Source organism: Ictidomys tridecemlineatus, chromosome 13, assembly GCF_052094955.1.
Source record: "Ictidomys tridecemlineatus isolate mIctTri1 chromosome 13, mIctTri1.hap1, whole genome shotgun sequence".
NCBI classification, from domain to species: domain Eukaryota; kingdom Metazoa; phylum Chordata; class Mammalia; order Rodentia; family Sciuridae; genus Ictidomys; species Ictidomys tridecemlineatus.
In genome coordinates, this window is record NC_135489.1 from 93,777,024 (window position 1) to 93,793,082 (window position 16,059).

The 16,059-nt window shown below is 39.2% G+C and overlaps 1 long non-coding RNA gene across 1 annotated transcript in view; it reads left to right on the forward strand.

Moving 5' to 3' along the window:
- The window catches only part of LOC110597734 (uncharacterized), a 39,491-nt gene extending 25,966 nt beyond the window's left edge, over window positions 1-13,525 (forward strand). Inside the window, exons 5-6 of the long non-coding RNA XR_013429918.1 lie at window positions 6,693-10,505; window positions 12,531-13,525. This is a non-coding gene — a long non-coding RNA (uncharacterized LOC110597734). The remainder of the gene's footprint in view (window positions 1-6,692; window positions 10,506-12,530) is intronic.
- The last annotated feature ends 2,534 nt before the right edge of the window (window positions 13,526-16,059 follow it).

A 16,059-nucleotide genomic window follows, 5' to 3' on the forward strand; every position in this document is an offset into this window, starting at 1 on the left:
TTGTGCTTGATTACTTTTTACTAAATTATCCCACCGTGTTGGTTCTTTCTGATTATTTTGCTTGTAAGTCAGGTTCAAGCTTCATTCCTTTGGGTAACATGATCAAGAATTCATGAATAACTAAAATAGAGTGAATGGTCAAAGTTGACATCAATCATAGCCAAGAAAATTTGGTTCACAGTCCTTCCTGTGCTTTATTATCAGGGACCTTTTTCCTTTTTAATGCTGGGAATCAGGCTCAGGTGTTTAACAGGAGAACACCTATCCAAGAGGAACTCTCAGAGTTAAGTCAAATTCTCATTACTGTGGGGTTAGACAATTTGCACATTTTTATCTTCTAACTTTTCATCCTTCTAACTTTGCATATAGTTTCAAATAAACTTCAGTTTCTGTGTGTTACCAGTCTCTGACTGTTTGCCATGGCAACCTTCTCAAGCCCTTCTGCATTGCCCAGTAAAGAAAACAATCTCCCACCTAAAGCATATGGGAAATAGAGACTAAAACCATGACAGGAAATGGTTTTATTTATTTTCTCTTTCTCTAATTTCTGGCTTGATTTTATCTTCTGTTTGGAACATAGTCTATTTCCAAAACTTGTGAGGAATTTACATCTTTTTGTTTCTGTTTACATCTTCTTCTCATTTCTATACTTTCCTCCAAAATATATTCCATAACTCTTTTTTAATGCAGTGCTAGGAATCCAACTCAGGGCCTTGATTATGCTAGGGTAGTACTCCACCACTGAGCTATGGCCTCAGCCTCTCTGAAGTAGTTCCTGTTAACATGTATCAAGGTTCTGTGATCATGTGTACACACACACACACACAGCTCTTATTGAAGTCTCATACCATTCTCTTGTTAATAAAGGCTGTTATTCTCCTTATGTTAAGGGATTAATTTTTTAAAATATATGAATTAGAATAGAAATTGACAGAACACTTGAGGCTATTACAAAATCATAGAATATGATGGAATTAGTATCAGGGCTTTAAGCTTTTAGTATCATGAGAAACAATTAATGGCACTCCAAATTTATATTGAGTAAATAAATATCTGTATTATTTTAAACACATTTTTGGCCCCCAAAATAAAATAATGTGGTATTATTGCATGAACTCAAGAGAAAATTTTAGAAACAACATATTTGGCAGAATTGTAATATACTTTCTCCTGCCCACAATCAAGATTCCCTTCCCCTGTGTACAGATACTGTACCCCAGTTTTTCAATCCAACATTAACATGGAAAGAGCTCTAAAGGCAGATTTAGCAAACATAATTAAAGTTCCAATTCAATTGACCATAAATCAGGGAGATTATCTGGATGAACCATAAGGAGATTTTTCTAGGCATATGAGCCCCTTAACAGCAGAAAGTTATCTCCAACTGATGGCAGAAGAGGAAGTCAGAGATTGGAAATAAACAGGGGGATTTGATGTGCTAGTGGTATTTTGAAGATGGCCATATAACAAGGAATATGGGTGGCCTCTAGGGTGTGAGAGCAGCTGCAGCGGACAGCAAGCAGGCACACAGGAACCTCAGTCCTACAGCCACAAGGATCTGCACTCTCCCCACCAGCTGAATGAGCAGGAGGGAGGTTCTTCCTTAGTTGGTCCTCCAGATGAGAACACACCCCATCCCTTGATTTCAGCCTTGCAAAATCCTGCACAGAGAACCCAACCAGGCCACTCCACACTTCTGTCCTACAAAATCATGATGCAATAAATAGCTCTTTAAGCTGCTGGTTTTGTGCGAATTTGTTATGTGGCAATAGAAAGTCAATGCCAACATTGGTATCAAGAGTGGAAGTAGCATTGGAATTGGACACTGGGAAGATGCAAAATGAGGAGCATGATTCAGAAATCTTGCGTCGCCTCAGAAAGTCTAAATTGTGGCCAGATAACTGACTTATAGATACTGTAAGATAATAAATACATATTGTTCTAAGCAGTCCATGTTTATAGCAATTTATTAAGCAGGAATGGAAAATGAGTGTTTATAATAAGTGAGCCTAATGCTTCATGAAGTAGCTCATGCCACAAAGTATTGAGATGCTGGGAAAACTGTAACAAAGGAACTATTAAATATATCCATGAGTACACAATCTAGAAATTATAAGCTCCGTCTGCCATTGCTCAAGAGAGTGTTAGACTGAAACCAGGGCAGCAGGAAACAGGGAGTTAGGGTTTCCTAAGAGCAATGACTATACTAGAAATCCAGAGCACTGCTGAGGATGGATGGAGGGGTCAAAGAAACAGGAGGCTCATAAATTGGGGGAGGTATACACAGATCCCAAGCAAATCAAGGAGCTTAAGGGTCAGAAAGGAAAGCTGAGAAAAAAGATAATGAGGACATGCAGGTGGTTGATCAGATTTAATGCACTGGATTGATTTTACAGTTCTCAGAGGAGGTAAAGATGTGTTTCAGGTATCTTTTAGAGTTGGATAGGTTTGTAACTGTTGAAGGGAAAAAACACTGTAAAAATGGAAATAAAAGAATGACTTTCTAAATAAGCCATGGAAGAGGAAAGGTCTAAGAATTTTTTTAAAAAATCTACCAATCTAAAAGCCATCAATAAATGAAAGAAGGAGAAAAAGAAGAGGAAAAGGCGGGCAGAGTGGAAGGATTCAATGTCAGGTGAGGATGTGGTGATCCAGACAGGAATTTGCCTCCTCTCCTAATACCACACAAAGGGAGGGTGGTGGTGGGGTTACGGGGATTCACAAAATGCATGGACAGAAAGCCCTCAGATAAAACAGAACAACAGAAGTGAGTTTTCCAAAGTAGCTCTGGCAAGTGTGGGGGGAAAAAAAGAGAATAGTGACCAGTGAAGACAGCAACACAAAGTTCCTATAGATTGAGAGTCTTACCGTAAGATTCCATACCACTTCTAAGGAACACAGAGGCATCTGGAAGTCAAGGCATATTTTGATCAAATAGAAGCTTTGCTGGGGAAAAGTGCAACAAAGGTGAGGAAAAAATAATGATAAAGCTCAGAGATGATGGTCTCTGAAAATACCCAGGAAAATGGACTCTGAAGAAAACTCCTGGTTTTTGTTGTTGTTTGTTTGTTTTTAAACTAGTCAGAAAAATCCAACTTTTTCCCACAAGGAGTAAAATTAAGGATCTGGGACAGCATCAATACAAAAGTACTAAAAGGAAAAAAAAAGAGCAGTCATTAGGAGATGAAGAAGAAAGACATTGTGGACATAGATCATCCATAAATGACCGCCATGTTGAATTAATTTCCTAGGGCTGGTGGGACACAGTGCCACAAATAGATGGCTTGAACCTATGCAACTTCCTGTCTCTCGGTTCTGTAAGCTGGAAATCTAAACCCCAGCTGCGAGCACAGCCATGCTCCCTCTGAAAGTCACCAAGGTGGATCCATTCTTGCCTCTTTCCAGATTCCTTGGTCTGCTGGTGATCTTTGGCTTTCCTTGGCTTATAGCTGCTGAGCTCAATGGCTACCTCTGTCACCTTGTGATGTTTTCCCCTCATTGTCTACCTCATGTGGCACTTTCCTCATCTTGTAAGGATACCATTGTATTGGACTAGAATCCACTGTAAGGGTTCTTGAATATAAGGTCCATTCTTAAATGAAGTCACATTCACAAGCACTGGAGCTTAGGGATCCAACATATCATTTGTTGGAGGGGTCAGGGGGATACTTCAACCCAAAACCCATAAGAAGGAAATAAAGGCTCAAGGAAGAGAGATAAGAATTTAGAAAATGTTTCAACATTGATAAGTTAATAGTTTAAGTAGAGAATAAAATACACCTGGAAAGAGCACCTACACCAAACAAGTAGTTCACGAGGAAATAGCTACAGAAATGGAGGAAATGAAAGAATCATAAGAATCTAGTTAAGCTCAACTTATGCAAATTAGTTTCATGATCTTAATAAAATATATAACTTTTCAAGGAAAATATAGCAAAACTAGTCCCAGAAAAACTAGAACACCTTAATTGCCTGACTTCTGTGCAAAAAACAACTATGTCAGCTCCTCTAAATATTAGGTGGTCATTAGTGTCAATCATATCACTTGTTTAAAGAGCAAATAATCCCAGTGCATTTTAAACTGCTCCTGAGAATTGAAAACTTCCTAATTTTTTTCCAGAAATTGAGTTTAACATTGAAGGCAAATTGTTTTTTCAAAGATCAAACACAAATATGTAAAATTGCATATCGATGTCTATTAACTGTGGCCACAAAATTCTAAAAAAATATAAAAAGTTTATTAGCAGAATCTGAAGTTTGCAAATAAAACTTCATAATCAACTGCTTTTAATCTAGGAATGGAAGGATGGGCTAGTGTTAAGTACCTCATCATCTGGTTCAATCTATGTATGATTGATTGAAGTCACAAAGGAGATGAAGTCAAAGCATGGTCTAAAGGTGACTGTTTTGTCTCAATTACTTAAGATTTTCCCTTTAGAACATTTTGGAAAATTTGTTTGTTTTTTGCTTCTGGTACTAGGGTTTGAATCCAGAGGCACTTAACCACGGAGCCACATCCCCATCCCTTTTATTTTTTATTTTGAGATGGGATCTCACTAAGTTGCTCATGCCCTCACTAAATTGCTGAGGCTGGCCTTGAACTTATGATCCTTTGGCCTCAGCCTCCCGAGTTGCTGAGATTACAGGTCTGTGCCACAGTGCCTCATCTGGAAGATTTGAATGGCAAAAAAGTTACATGCCATGGAAGTTAAATATCACTAGTATAGTCCAACAATAATGCTAGTTAAGATGAAAAAGGAGAAAGAATACATCAAAATAACCAAGAGTAAATATTTCTCAAAGCAAACATTTTATTGTTAGCTCAATTATGCAAAGTTTAGTCCTTATCTAAATTAAAACTTTAGGATTCTCATATAAACACAGAGACAACTGTATTGCTACAAATGTGACAACATTTAAAGTCTTACACCAGGTTTTCTTAGGTCATTACAAATAATAATAGTTTTTAAATCATTTGTATATGACATAGAATTATATCTTGCCCAATGGTTAAATTGTGTATCAGGAAAAACTGTTCAACCAGTGTATTGTTTAGATTTAACTTGATGAGTATTCATTGTGTTTTTAGTAAATGAACTGTTTGGATACCAAAAGTATCTAAGAATCAAGAATCTAAAGTGTGTGTGTGTCTGTGTGTGTGTGTCTGTGTGCCCATACACATGTGGGAGAAGAGAAAGAAAGACAGAGGTAGAGGTTCTGACTCTGGTCAGAGGTTGCAAATCTCTTATCCTGGGCTGCATGTTTTATTTGTTTTTTGCAACTAGCTAAAGAATATCATTTAAATTTCAATACTACTATTTACATAAAATTATACTGAAATATACAGTGGATGTTGACCAAAGTGTTTTGGTCATTATTTATGTTTAACGAAATGGGCATTTGTTTGTTTCAGAATGATATGTGCAGGATAGAAGCAGCCAGGAGTGACTCAGAGGACATGTGATTGACAGACACATTATATAAAAATTTTAGGAAAATATAACAATGGAACTTAACATATTGACCTCTGGTACCAAAAAGAAATTCTCACTGGCGTGGTATTGAGTGTGGGTGTTTGTGTGTTTGTGTGTACATGTGTGTGTTACTTTATAATAAAAAAACCAGGGTTATCCTCATACTTGAAATGTGCATTAGTAAAGTTCCACGTGTTTTTCACATATTAGCGAGCATCATACTTATACTTTAGGTGGTTTTCACTTTGTAGGACCTGACTGAAGGGATGAGTTTTGATGATAGAAATTCTACATATTTAATCAGCAGCCAACTATCCCAATCCCACTTGCCATTTCCTTTAAATGTTAAAACCATGTGGAGAATTTTAAACACATATAAATCAACAAAACTTTTCAGGGCAATTTATGAGGGGAGAAGCAGAAAAACTAGGTTATACAGATCATAGAGGATCCTCCTGAGGGAGAAGGGAGATTGTAGTTCAGGAGAGACATTAACATATCCCAGAACAATTTGGTTGCGATTTGAAATTTGAGTAGGTGGGAAAGCCTATATGCAAACGACTTCTGTTTTTCATTTGATCTAACTTTTAAAAATTGTGATAAGAAAACAACATGAGGTCTACAGTCTTTGCACATTTTAAGTGCGCAATGCAGTGTTCTTAACTACAGGCATAATGCTGTCCACTTGTCCATCTTACACAACTGAAACTCTGCCTGCTGAATAGCACTCTCCATTCTCCCTTCCTTGGTCCCTCATGGACACCATTCTACTCTCTGTTTCCCCCAAATCTGACTATTTTAGGTCCCACTTTTAAGAGGAATCCTTTCTCCTTTGCCTTCCTATGCCTGGCTTATTTCACTTTACATAATGTTCTCAGGAAATCTTGTCATATAGGGTAGGATTTCCTTCCATATGACACTATTGCACTGTACCTATAGACCACATTTCTTTATCCATTCATACACCAAAGGATATTTAGCCCATCTCTACATCTTGGCTATGGTAGATTATGGTACCATTCAGAGATAGAAATTTATAAATACAGACGGAATACTGAGTTTCTGAAGGAGAAATGAGGAATGTAGATCTGATGGCTCATGAACAGCTCACGAGCTAAAGAACCTGGGGGACAGAGGGAAGGAAGATGTGTGAGTGCTTGAACAGTCGGTGTGTTATCTTGTAACTCTGCATTCCCCTGCACGTTTTCTGGAATACAGACATGGAAAGAGACCCTTGACCTCATGAAGCCAGGGGCCAACATTTGATTGGACCATGACCCTCTGGCCTGTCGCCATGAACCACCCAACTGCCAGAGGCATCAATGTGAGTGGAAACCCGTGTGCTGACCAAACCCCCTCACAGAGAGGCATCACCTGGCTCACCACTGTGCAATCCGAGAAAGGCCCGGTCCCTGTGGATCACGCGTCTTCCACCTAGTTGTACCCTAATAAGAGCTCAGACCTTGAAACTCGACAGGCATGGTTTATTCCAGAAAGAGCCCACATTCAATGTGCACTTTCTCCTTGTAGTTTCTAATAAAGCTCTCCCTCTCTTTGTTAAAAACTGACACATCTTAAATTCTTTTCTGTGACATGTCAAGAGCCTGGAAGCTCAAGGAGAGGTCTCCCCTGCCTCTGCGGAGATCTCCTCCAACACCCTTACAATGACAATTTCATATTTCCACCAACAGAGTAGAGGGCTTCAGTTTTTCCACACACTTTCCAACACACAGACCCTTCATGACATGTGGGAGGTGATAGCTCCCTGTGGGTTTGATTTGCACTTCTCCAATGATTAGTGGTGCTAAACAGCTGAATATCTTCACAAATACCTGTTGTGCATTTGAACATATCTTTCTTTTCGTTTTTTTTTAAACCCAGGGGTGCTTAACCACTGAACCACATTCCTAGCCCTTTTCATTTTTTATTTTGAGACAGGGTCTTGCTAAGTTGCTTAGGGCCTCCAGAAGTTAATGAGGCTGGCCTTGAACTTGTGATCCTCCCGCTCAGCCTCCTGAGCCACTGGGATTACAGGGGAGCGCCACGGTGCCCTCTATAAATTTTCTTAAATGATTTAATTTTATATGTGCAAAAAAAACAATGCAAATCATTAAAAACGAACCCCAGAGAGATGGAATTTTACTCCACAGAGAAGAAAAATGGAAATCACACATCACATTGGAATTAATCAAAGGAAAACTCTTTTAAAAACTCAGGTAATGGAGAGTTTGGAAATATTTTTGATGGGTTGTCTTTTAACAATTTTAAGAGTCTCCATTATACTTAAAAGTAACCGTGTTTTTTGTTTTGACGATTTGTATATATTTGGTGTTCTTTACATAGTACTAATTTAACTATATAGCTACTATTTTCATAAGACAAAGGAAAGTTCCTTGTAAAATGCACAGGTAGGTACTAATAATGAGCAAAGGTAGCATTTCAGTGGAGATTGAACAAAATGAGTGATGATAATATAAACGGTTTAGAAGGCATTGCAACCAGGTTAAAATGACATGCTACTCAAGGCCTCCATCATGCCTAATAATTGAGATGGAAGTATGTAGTAGGTAAGTATAAAGTTTGACATTATTATAAGAAACACTAAGCCTCAAAATGAAAACACAATTTCTACACCTGTAATAACTGAAGGTTTGTTTTTCCTTATTTTTTGACAATGTTGCATGGTCTTTCCCTGATGCCCTCATCCTGGGCAGCCCACTGGATGGCCAGAACCAAGGCCTCTGTCCTCATGGGGCTCCTCACTGTCCACAGCAACTTCACCTTGCACCAGCACTCATCATTTGCAGGCGAGAGCAGGTATTTGGATCTTGATTGTCGTGTGAAAATTACCTCTCAAATATGGTAGATTCTATGTCATTAGTTGCTCTATGGCACTGCAACCTGTCAGGTCCTCCTGAGAGGCCCATCCCGTCTGCCTCCTGGGCTGCAGTCAAGCACACCACCAGGCTTTCCATCCATCAAGACATCCAGGAAGTCATTTTAATTGTCCTCCAAGGGAAGAACAGGAAAGAACATGCCTTCCTGTTCTTGCTGTTAGTGAACCCTATGACATGTCCACTTCAGAGGAGAAGGTAGTCCGGGCAATCAGAGAGGAGGATGCTATAAACAAATCACTGTCAAATCCAATTATTATGACCTTGCTTTGCTAATGCTGAAAAGTAGAGAAGACAGAGAACAAAGAATTTTATGCACAGGAAAATGAATGACTCAGAGAAAGGTTTGTCTTTTAGAAACCCACTGGAAGACAAATATAATTGGAAAAAATGCCAGTTGATAGGTCCATAAAAAAATTCTTTGTAAAATCTTTGAGATCTTAGTAAAATGGAAGTAACACCTTCTCACACCCTCATGTGTAAATAGTTGGAAAACACTGTTTTCTTGCTCTCACTTCAAAGTCCCTCTGACTTTTCCAAGCCCCAGCAGCTCCCTGCCCATTTCCATGATTCTCAGTGGTGGGCTTCCAGCAGAGGAGGATGTCTTCTGTCCAGTAAACTTCAACATGTTTCATCAAGTTTCATCCTTGTTCTTATTTGATGGAAAACTCAAACGGAATCTCTCCCAACCAAGGCGCAGCAAGAATGCAAGAAATGAGATCTGCAGGGAAACATATGGGTAAGAAAAGTCAGTCTTGTGGTCTCCCACAAACAGCACAGCCCCAGAAAGGAAAAGCGAGGCTAAAGGAACAGTGGGATAGCAGCATCAGGCTGATGCGGACACCGGGGTATGGCTTTGGTTCCCAGAGTTCAGGCTGAGGTGCTTTGGTTCTCCTAGTTCTTGAATAAATAGCTGAATTTTTGGAAGAGGATTGGACTAGGGATTGGACCCAGAGGCACTTAACCACCGAACTACACCCCCAGTTCTTCTTATTTCTGTTTTGAGACAGGGCCTCACTAAGTTACCCAGGCTGGCCTCAAACTTCAGATCCTCCTGCCTCAGCCTTCTGAGTCTCTTGGATTACAGGTGTGCACTATGGAAAAATTAATTCATGTTACTATATTGCTTTCTCTGTGTAATCTAAGACCAAAAGCATGAAGGTAATATAAGTATGTCCTGGATAGGCAAAGAAAAGGGAAAGAGGAGAGGGAAGGAGAAGGGGGTTGAGAGAAAAGCATTTGGAAGCTAAATACGAAAGAAAATTAAATATTCTGTGTATGCCGCTGAAAGTTAATAGGGAGGAGAAAATTAATGAATAATTTTCAATTTTAAGGAAACCCTGTGCTGACTACTAATAACATGCCAACAGAGAGACAAATTCATATCAATGCCTGTCCGAAAAAGGAAATGAATCTGACACTCTGACTCACCATTTTAGTGATTGTCAGACTTTCTGTGATCACCAGCTGAAAATATAAATTTTATAGTAAGCATGTCATTACTCTGCAGGTCATCGTGATGTCTCCCAAAGCAGTTTCAATCATGGCTTAATTTTAAATATCAAAGTAATGCTGTTTTTATAATTACCTGTAGGCAAAAATCTTGAAGATATAACCCTGTAGGTATAAGATAATACCAAACATTTTTTGGTGACTTTTAAATCTTTAAAATAATATTTAACATCAAGATTAAATTATATCAAATATAATTTATTTCACTATCACATTTTTAGCATGATTAGTAATAATAAAAATCAGTGTCATAGAACTAGGGTTGTGGCTCAGGCGTAGAGCACTTGCCTAGCACACACAAGGCCCTAGGTTCGATCCTCTGCACCACATAAAAATAAATAAATAAAATAAGATATTGTGTCCAGATACAACTAAAACTAAATCTTTTTAAAGAACTAATGTAATAACAATGAAAATCAAGGTGAATTTAAGTGTATAAGAGGTGGCATAGGTAAAATAGTAAACATCTGGATCTTTAGTAAACAAATATAATCTTAACTACCTTATCAAACTATCTTTTTGGATTCTCTTGAAATATTTACTTTGGCTAGATTCAGCAAGGCAAGTAAGATATGAATTCTAAAAATGGACTAAACTGTGGTTTGTGGGACAAGACTTCTAAGAGGTGAGTTATGATCTTTTTGCTGTGTTTTGGGTATCATTGTGGCTGATGGATAAAGAAGGTACACAGAGAGAGAGAGTATGTAAGGAAAATAAAAAGGGAGACACAGAGACGAGGTGCAGAGGCAAGAAAAGAAGTGGCAGATTTGCGGAATGGCCACACTGCCAGCTTTATTTATATCTACAGGTTACTTTAGGTCATTGGCATCATTAGTACATATTGTTTATTGTGTTTGTATCATTAGGCAGGTTACAGACTTAGCAACATTATGCAGCTTATTCCTCAGTTACATACTACAGTTACAATATGCAATGGTAGGAGCTTTGTGCAGCTCTCAAGAAAGTCCATTGTCTGAAGTTACTATCAGGAGAGCAGATCTGGGAGCTTGGTGAAACACTGCAAGCAAGTTCCTTACTCCCAGGAGCCATGTGCCTGCAATCAAGGTCGAGGCTGATGAGGCTCGAACACAGAGGCTTCTCAAGGCAGGGCATTGCCATACCAGCTAGACATTGCACATACAGTGATTTCACTAAATGCTAGGGGAGATTGCAGGGCATTCTAAGGGTAAGAAACAGAGCGCCTGTTACCCCCCGGGAGTTTGCGCACCAGGGGAACAGTTCCCTGTACATTTCCATGGTCAGAATCCCTAAAAGAGATGGTGGAATGTGATGGTTATTATTATCCAAAGTACATGTTTGAAGACACAAGTTGGTGTGACTGTACTTTGTATACAACCAGAGATATGAAAATTGTGTTCTATATGTGTAATAAGAGTTGTAATGCATTCTGCTGCCATATGTAAATAAAAATAAATTAGAAAAAAAAGAATCCCTAAAAGAAAGAGAAGTTTCTCCCCCAATTTTCCCACACTCTCCCCATTGTGGATGCCAAAGGCTGTCATTGGAAGAGGTTGGAGGAGAGAAAAAGGAAGCTCAACTCAGCTCTGGCAGGTTCTTGATTAACACCACCGAAGGGAATTTCAGGATGCATCAAAAGAGGCATAAGCAGAGGTTTATTCAGGAAAACAAATAGAGCAGGATAGCACTCAAAAGGAGCCTAATGTGGGTCCTGGAGAGTGAGAGGCCCTTCCCTGTTCGTCTCCACTCTAACTGTCCTTGTTTCTTCCATCCCATCTCATGGCTGTTATGAACACTCTCCTTCACTGCTGGGTTACAGGGTTCACATAAGAAGGAAATGAGGGGACAGGAATCACCCCACCCCCAAGGAAACACAGAGGATGGCTTAGGGTGAGACCAAGGACGTGTGACCACCCTAACCTGGCCTGCACTTCTCTGCCTGAGTGATGGAAGGCCACTCTAAGCCTTGGTATCTCCATCTGTAAAGTGAGATTCTAAATCTTGCTGTGGTATCCAGGCATGGTGCTGTGCATCCATAGTCCCAGCTACTCAGGAGGCTGTGGCAGGAGGCTCACTTGAGCCCAGGAGTTTGAGACCACTGAGCAATGTGGTGAGATTCCATCTCAAAAGGGGAAAAAATGGATTGTGGTGAAGAACTGAACACAATAATATTTGGTGATTTTTTTATTCTAAATCCATGCCCAAGCCACCTCACCATCAGTCTCAGAGGCTGGGAAGAAGAGTGATGGGGGTTAGCTGTAGTCTCACAGCGTCATAAGTCAAAATACCTGGAACCTTCCATTCATACTCCAACTGCCCCTCTCAGCAGCAGTAGGAACACACTGCCCTCCTCAGACCTAGAGTAGGAGGAGGCTGCACATATTTGAAGGATTAAAATTATCATCTTGAAGACCTAGAGCTATAGAAGGTAAATGCAAAGACAGACCCTTTGCTTTTAAAATTGAATGACAAATTCTATTGAAATACAAGGTCATTCACTATGTGGGCAAATAGCTTCTGCTAAAAATTAGGTTCGGGAATGTATATTTCTGTCAGACAGTTCCAGAATGACTTTTGAAGGTTATTCCGTAAAAATGCCAGCAAATGTTAGAAATAGATTGACTCTGTCCATGGGTTATGGAGCTAACTCGGCCATCTTTTCCTTCCATAGACTTTCAAGAGAAGTTCTGAGTGACAGTCCGAAAGAAACACTGACAGACTGTCCTGTTTCTCATCATAGCTCTCATTTTGTGGTCTATTTTGGTGATCCTTTGGGGGGTCTACTTGGTAGTCCCTTGAAATATAAAATGTATCACAAGTGTCTTAAGTACCCTACTGGACTACTGGTTGACCTCTGGACTCACGGGCTGTGAACAGTCTGACTTTTTATCTGTTCTATAAATACCACCATCTTAGGGTCAAGAAGGCTTGTTAAGAAATAATTAGTATAACCGTTTTAAAAATATCAAGTGATATCGTTTTTGCCTTCTTGTCAATCTATATTCCTGAACAGTCCCTCTTCTTGACTCTGACAATCTCTGAAGATTTGTGTGGCAAATTTTATTACTGTTCCCAATTGCCTGGGTTTTCCAAGTAGGAGGATGATACATCCCTAACAGGGTGGGGATGGGCTGTCAAGTGACGGGCTGTGGCCAACAGGAGGTGAAGGGCCACGTTGAGCCTCCCGGCCACCTAGCAGAAGCCAGGTCCTGCCTACGTTAGACAGTGAGCTCGCAAACCGCGAGTCAGGCCACTTCATCTCACCTCCCTCCCTGCAGCGTGCATCGCCAGGACTCGGAATAAGGCCAGCAGTCCAGAGTGGTCATCATTTCCTTCACTCATTTTATAAATTTTTCACATTTCCGGTTCATCTTGTTTTTTTAAACCATGGCCACTTTTGATAAATTTCCAACAATTCGTAGGGAAAAAATTCTTAATGCAGAAATCAATTCTCTAACAGCTATAATTTTTAAATTAAAAGCTCTAAAACCATTAAAGAGGGTCTGGAAGGAATTTCCCAAGTAATTTATTATGTGTTGTGAAAGAAATAGATTGGAGAGAATTGCTAGTCTCCATAGTAAAAACAGCATCATCTTTCATATTTTAATATTTTATGCCTCAGATTCAATAATGTCCAGGTATTTGAAAATAAATGATTTCCAAACATTTTGTATGTGTCTGTGTGTGTTTGTGTGTGTATGTAATATATATACAATATACTAAATATATCATGCTGTATCATATACTGTTATATAATATTCATACTATATAATATACTATACATACAATGTATAGTATACACACACACATACGTGTGTAGTGGGACTGTCATAAGTGCTTTGAGTGATTTTACACCTGATCTATATTTGCTGTTTATTGTCTCATACATCATACACTTAGAAAGAACGTACATGTTTCCATCCCTTACCGGAAGAAGTCAAATATCACCAACATTTCTTTGTCCCCAAGAAAATGCTATCTTAAGTTTTGTGTTGATCATTCCTTTATATCTATTTTTAAATTTATCATCTATGCATGGTAAATTAAATAGTGTTTTACTTTGCCTCTTTTTAAATACTTTATATATTTGAAATATACATGTTAATTCTGTGATTTTTTTTTAAACTGCCATTGTTCAACTTAGGCCTTGGAAATTTGGGCATGCCAACTGTATGTAACTAACATCCCCAATTTTCCACTGAATGCATATGCCACATTTTAATTGTATTTATACAGTAGAGCCATTTTGTGATTTTTAGGGTTTTTCTCTTTTTTTCCTTTCTTTTTTAAAAATTTTTTGCTTTTATAAAAATTGTTTCTGTAAACACTTGAGTCCATGAATCCTGTTCCCAGTGATTTCTAAATTTTCCTGTTCACATATTCGCAATCTGTTTGAATTTACTGGTTTTATTGAGAACTTTAAGGGAACAAATAGGCTTGTCATTTGTCATTTGGCCGACAGGAGGGTGGTTCAGATGAGCTGACATACACGTACCTTCCCACCTCCCTCACTGGGGTCTGGCCAGTTTCACAGCCTCTTTTCAATAATACTTGTGACCAGCACAACTATTTTTCAAAAGTTCCTTAAAGACCGTGGGTGCAGTTTCCTCTCCTTGAATGCCGTGCCTTTAGGATTCCAAACATAATTCTCATGTTGATATAGTTTCCTATGAGAAACAAGTCAAGTTAAAGAGTTGAAGATTAATCCTGTTATAGACAAGTTTGTTTCCTCTTTTCCTGGTGATTTGCTATAAGCCCTGAGAGGCAAAAATAGAGATAAGTATTTGCAATTTGCAGTTTCTTCTTCACAACTAACATATATTTAGAATGTTCTAAATTTAACACCAACAGCTGCAAGACCTAATTTAGTCCTGTAGTATAATTTCAGTCACTGAATGAAACTAGACATGTTATGTCAACGTAAGAGCAACACTTTTCCCAGGAGGGAAGAAGATGGACTATTTTAAAATCTAAAGTAGTATATTAGGCAAAAAACACCAATGTGCTGAAGTCAGATAAAGGAAAACCTTAGGGAGAAACACTTAAGACACACCCCCAGCAGACACCTGGTTCTGGTTCCCAGCAGATTTATTACAATGCAAAGTTTGGATATGACCTCTTTGTCCAGGGACCTCACAGTCACCATGTCCATTTACAGATTCTCCAGTGTGGATCTTGGTAAAGGGGGCAAATTTGGCTTCGGGAAGTTTGAAAGAAAGCTTCCACATCAGAGATTAATGCTACAGGCTGGGTATGAGGTATCTGCAAAAAACTCCTGTGAAAGGCTGCAGAAATGTTCAGAGGTCAAAAGATCAGCGAATGAGCCCTCTAACCTACTCCATGCATCCTATTCCAGTGGACTAAGTGGGTGAGGCCTGGCTGCAAGAAGCAGGTTGCTGGGGTCATTCCCTTGGGGGTTATACTGTGTCCCCCTGGTGCCTGCTCTCCCCTCCCTTCCCCTCCCCTCCCCTCTTCTCTTTCCCCTCCCCTCCCCTCTCCTCTCCTCCCCTTCTGGTGGTCATGAGCTGAGCATCTTTCCTCCATCAAGCCCTTCCACCTTAGACCTGGAGTTATGAAGTTGGCCCACCCTAGACTGACCCCTCTGAAACTGTAAGCAAAATAAACTTTTCCTCCTCTAAGTTGTTCTCGTCTGGTATTTTGTTCACAGTGACCAAAAGCTGGCTAACACATCTATCTTCATTGTTCTTTGTATCCAATTCCACGTTTACCTGCGTTGAATCTGTTGTAGGGTAAGGTGAGTAAGGCATTCCCCTTACGAGCACCATCTAATGGGGAACTACACAACTTGAGATCAAGCTAAATAATCTTTTAATGTGCTATAAAATTAAAATTGTGGGGGCTGGCGTTGTAGCTCCGCAGTAGAGTGCTTGCTTAGCACATATGAGGCACTGGGTTCGATTCTCAGCGCCACACATAAAAAGTAAACAAAATAAAGGTCTATCAACAACTAAAAAACATTTTTAAAAAATTAAAAATTTTAAAAAATTAAAATTGTGCAATTAAGTCGTCATGGGCAATATATCAAGATGTAAATAAGATAGCATCCGTCTCTGCACCTACATATCCTGCCTTACTCAGCCCCCTCCCTGCCCATTGAGTTCCTTCCTGATTAGTATTCAGCAGGACAAAGCCACATTGAACTTGATTAAAAAATTCAATCCATGCCTTGCAGAAACATG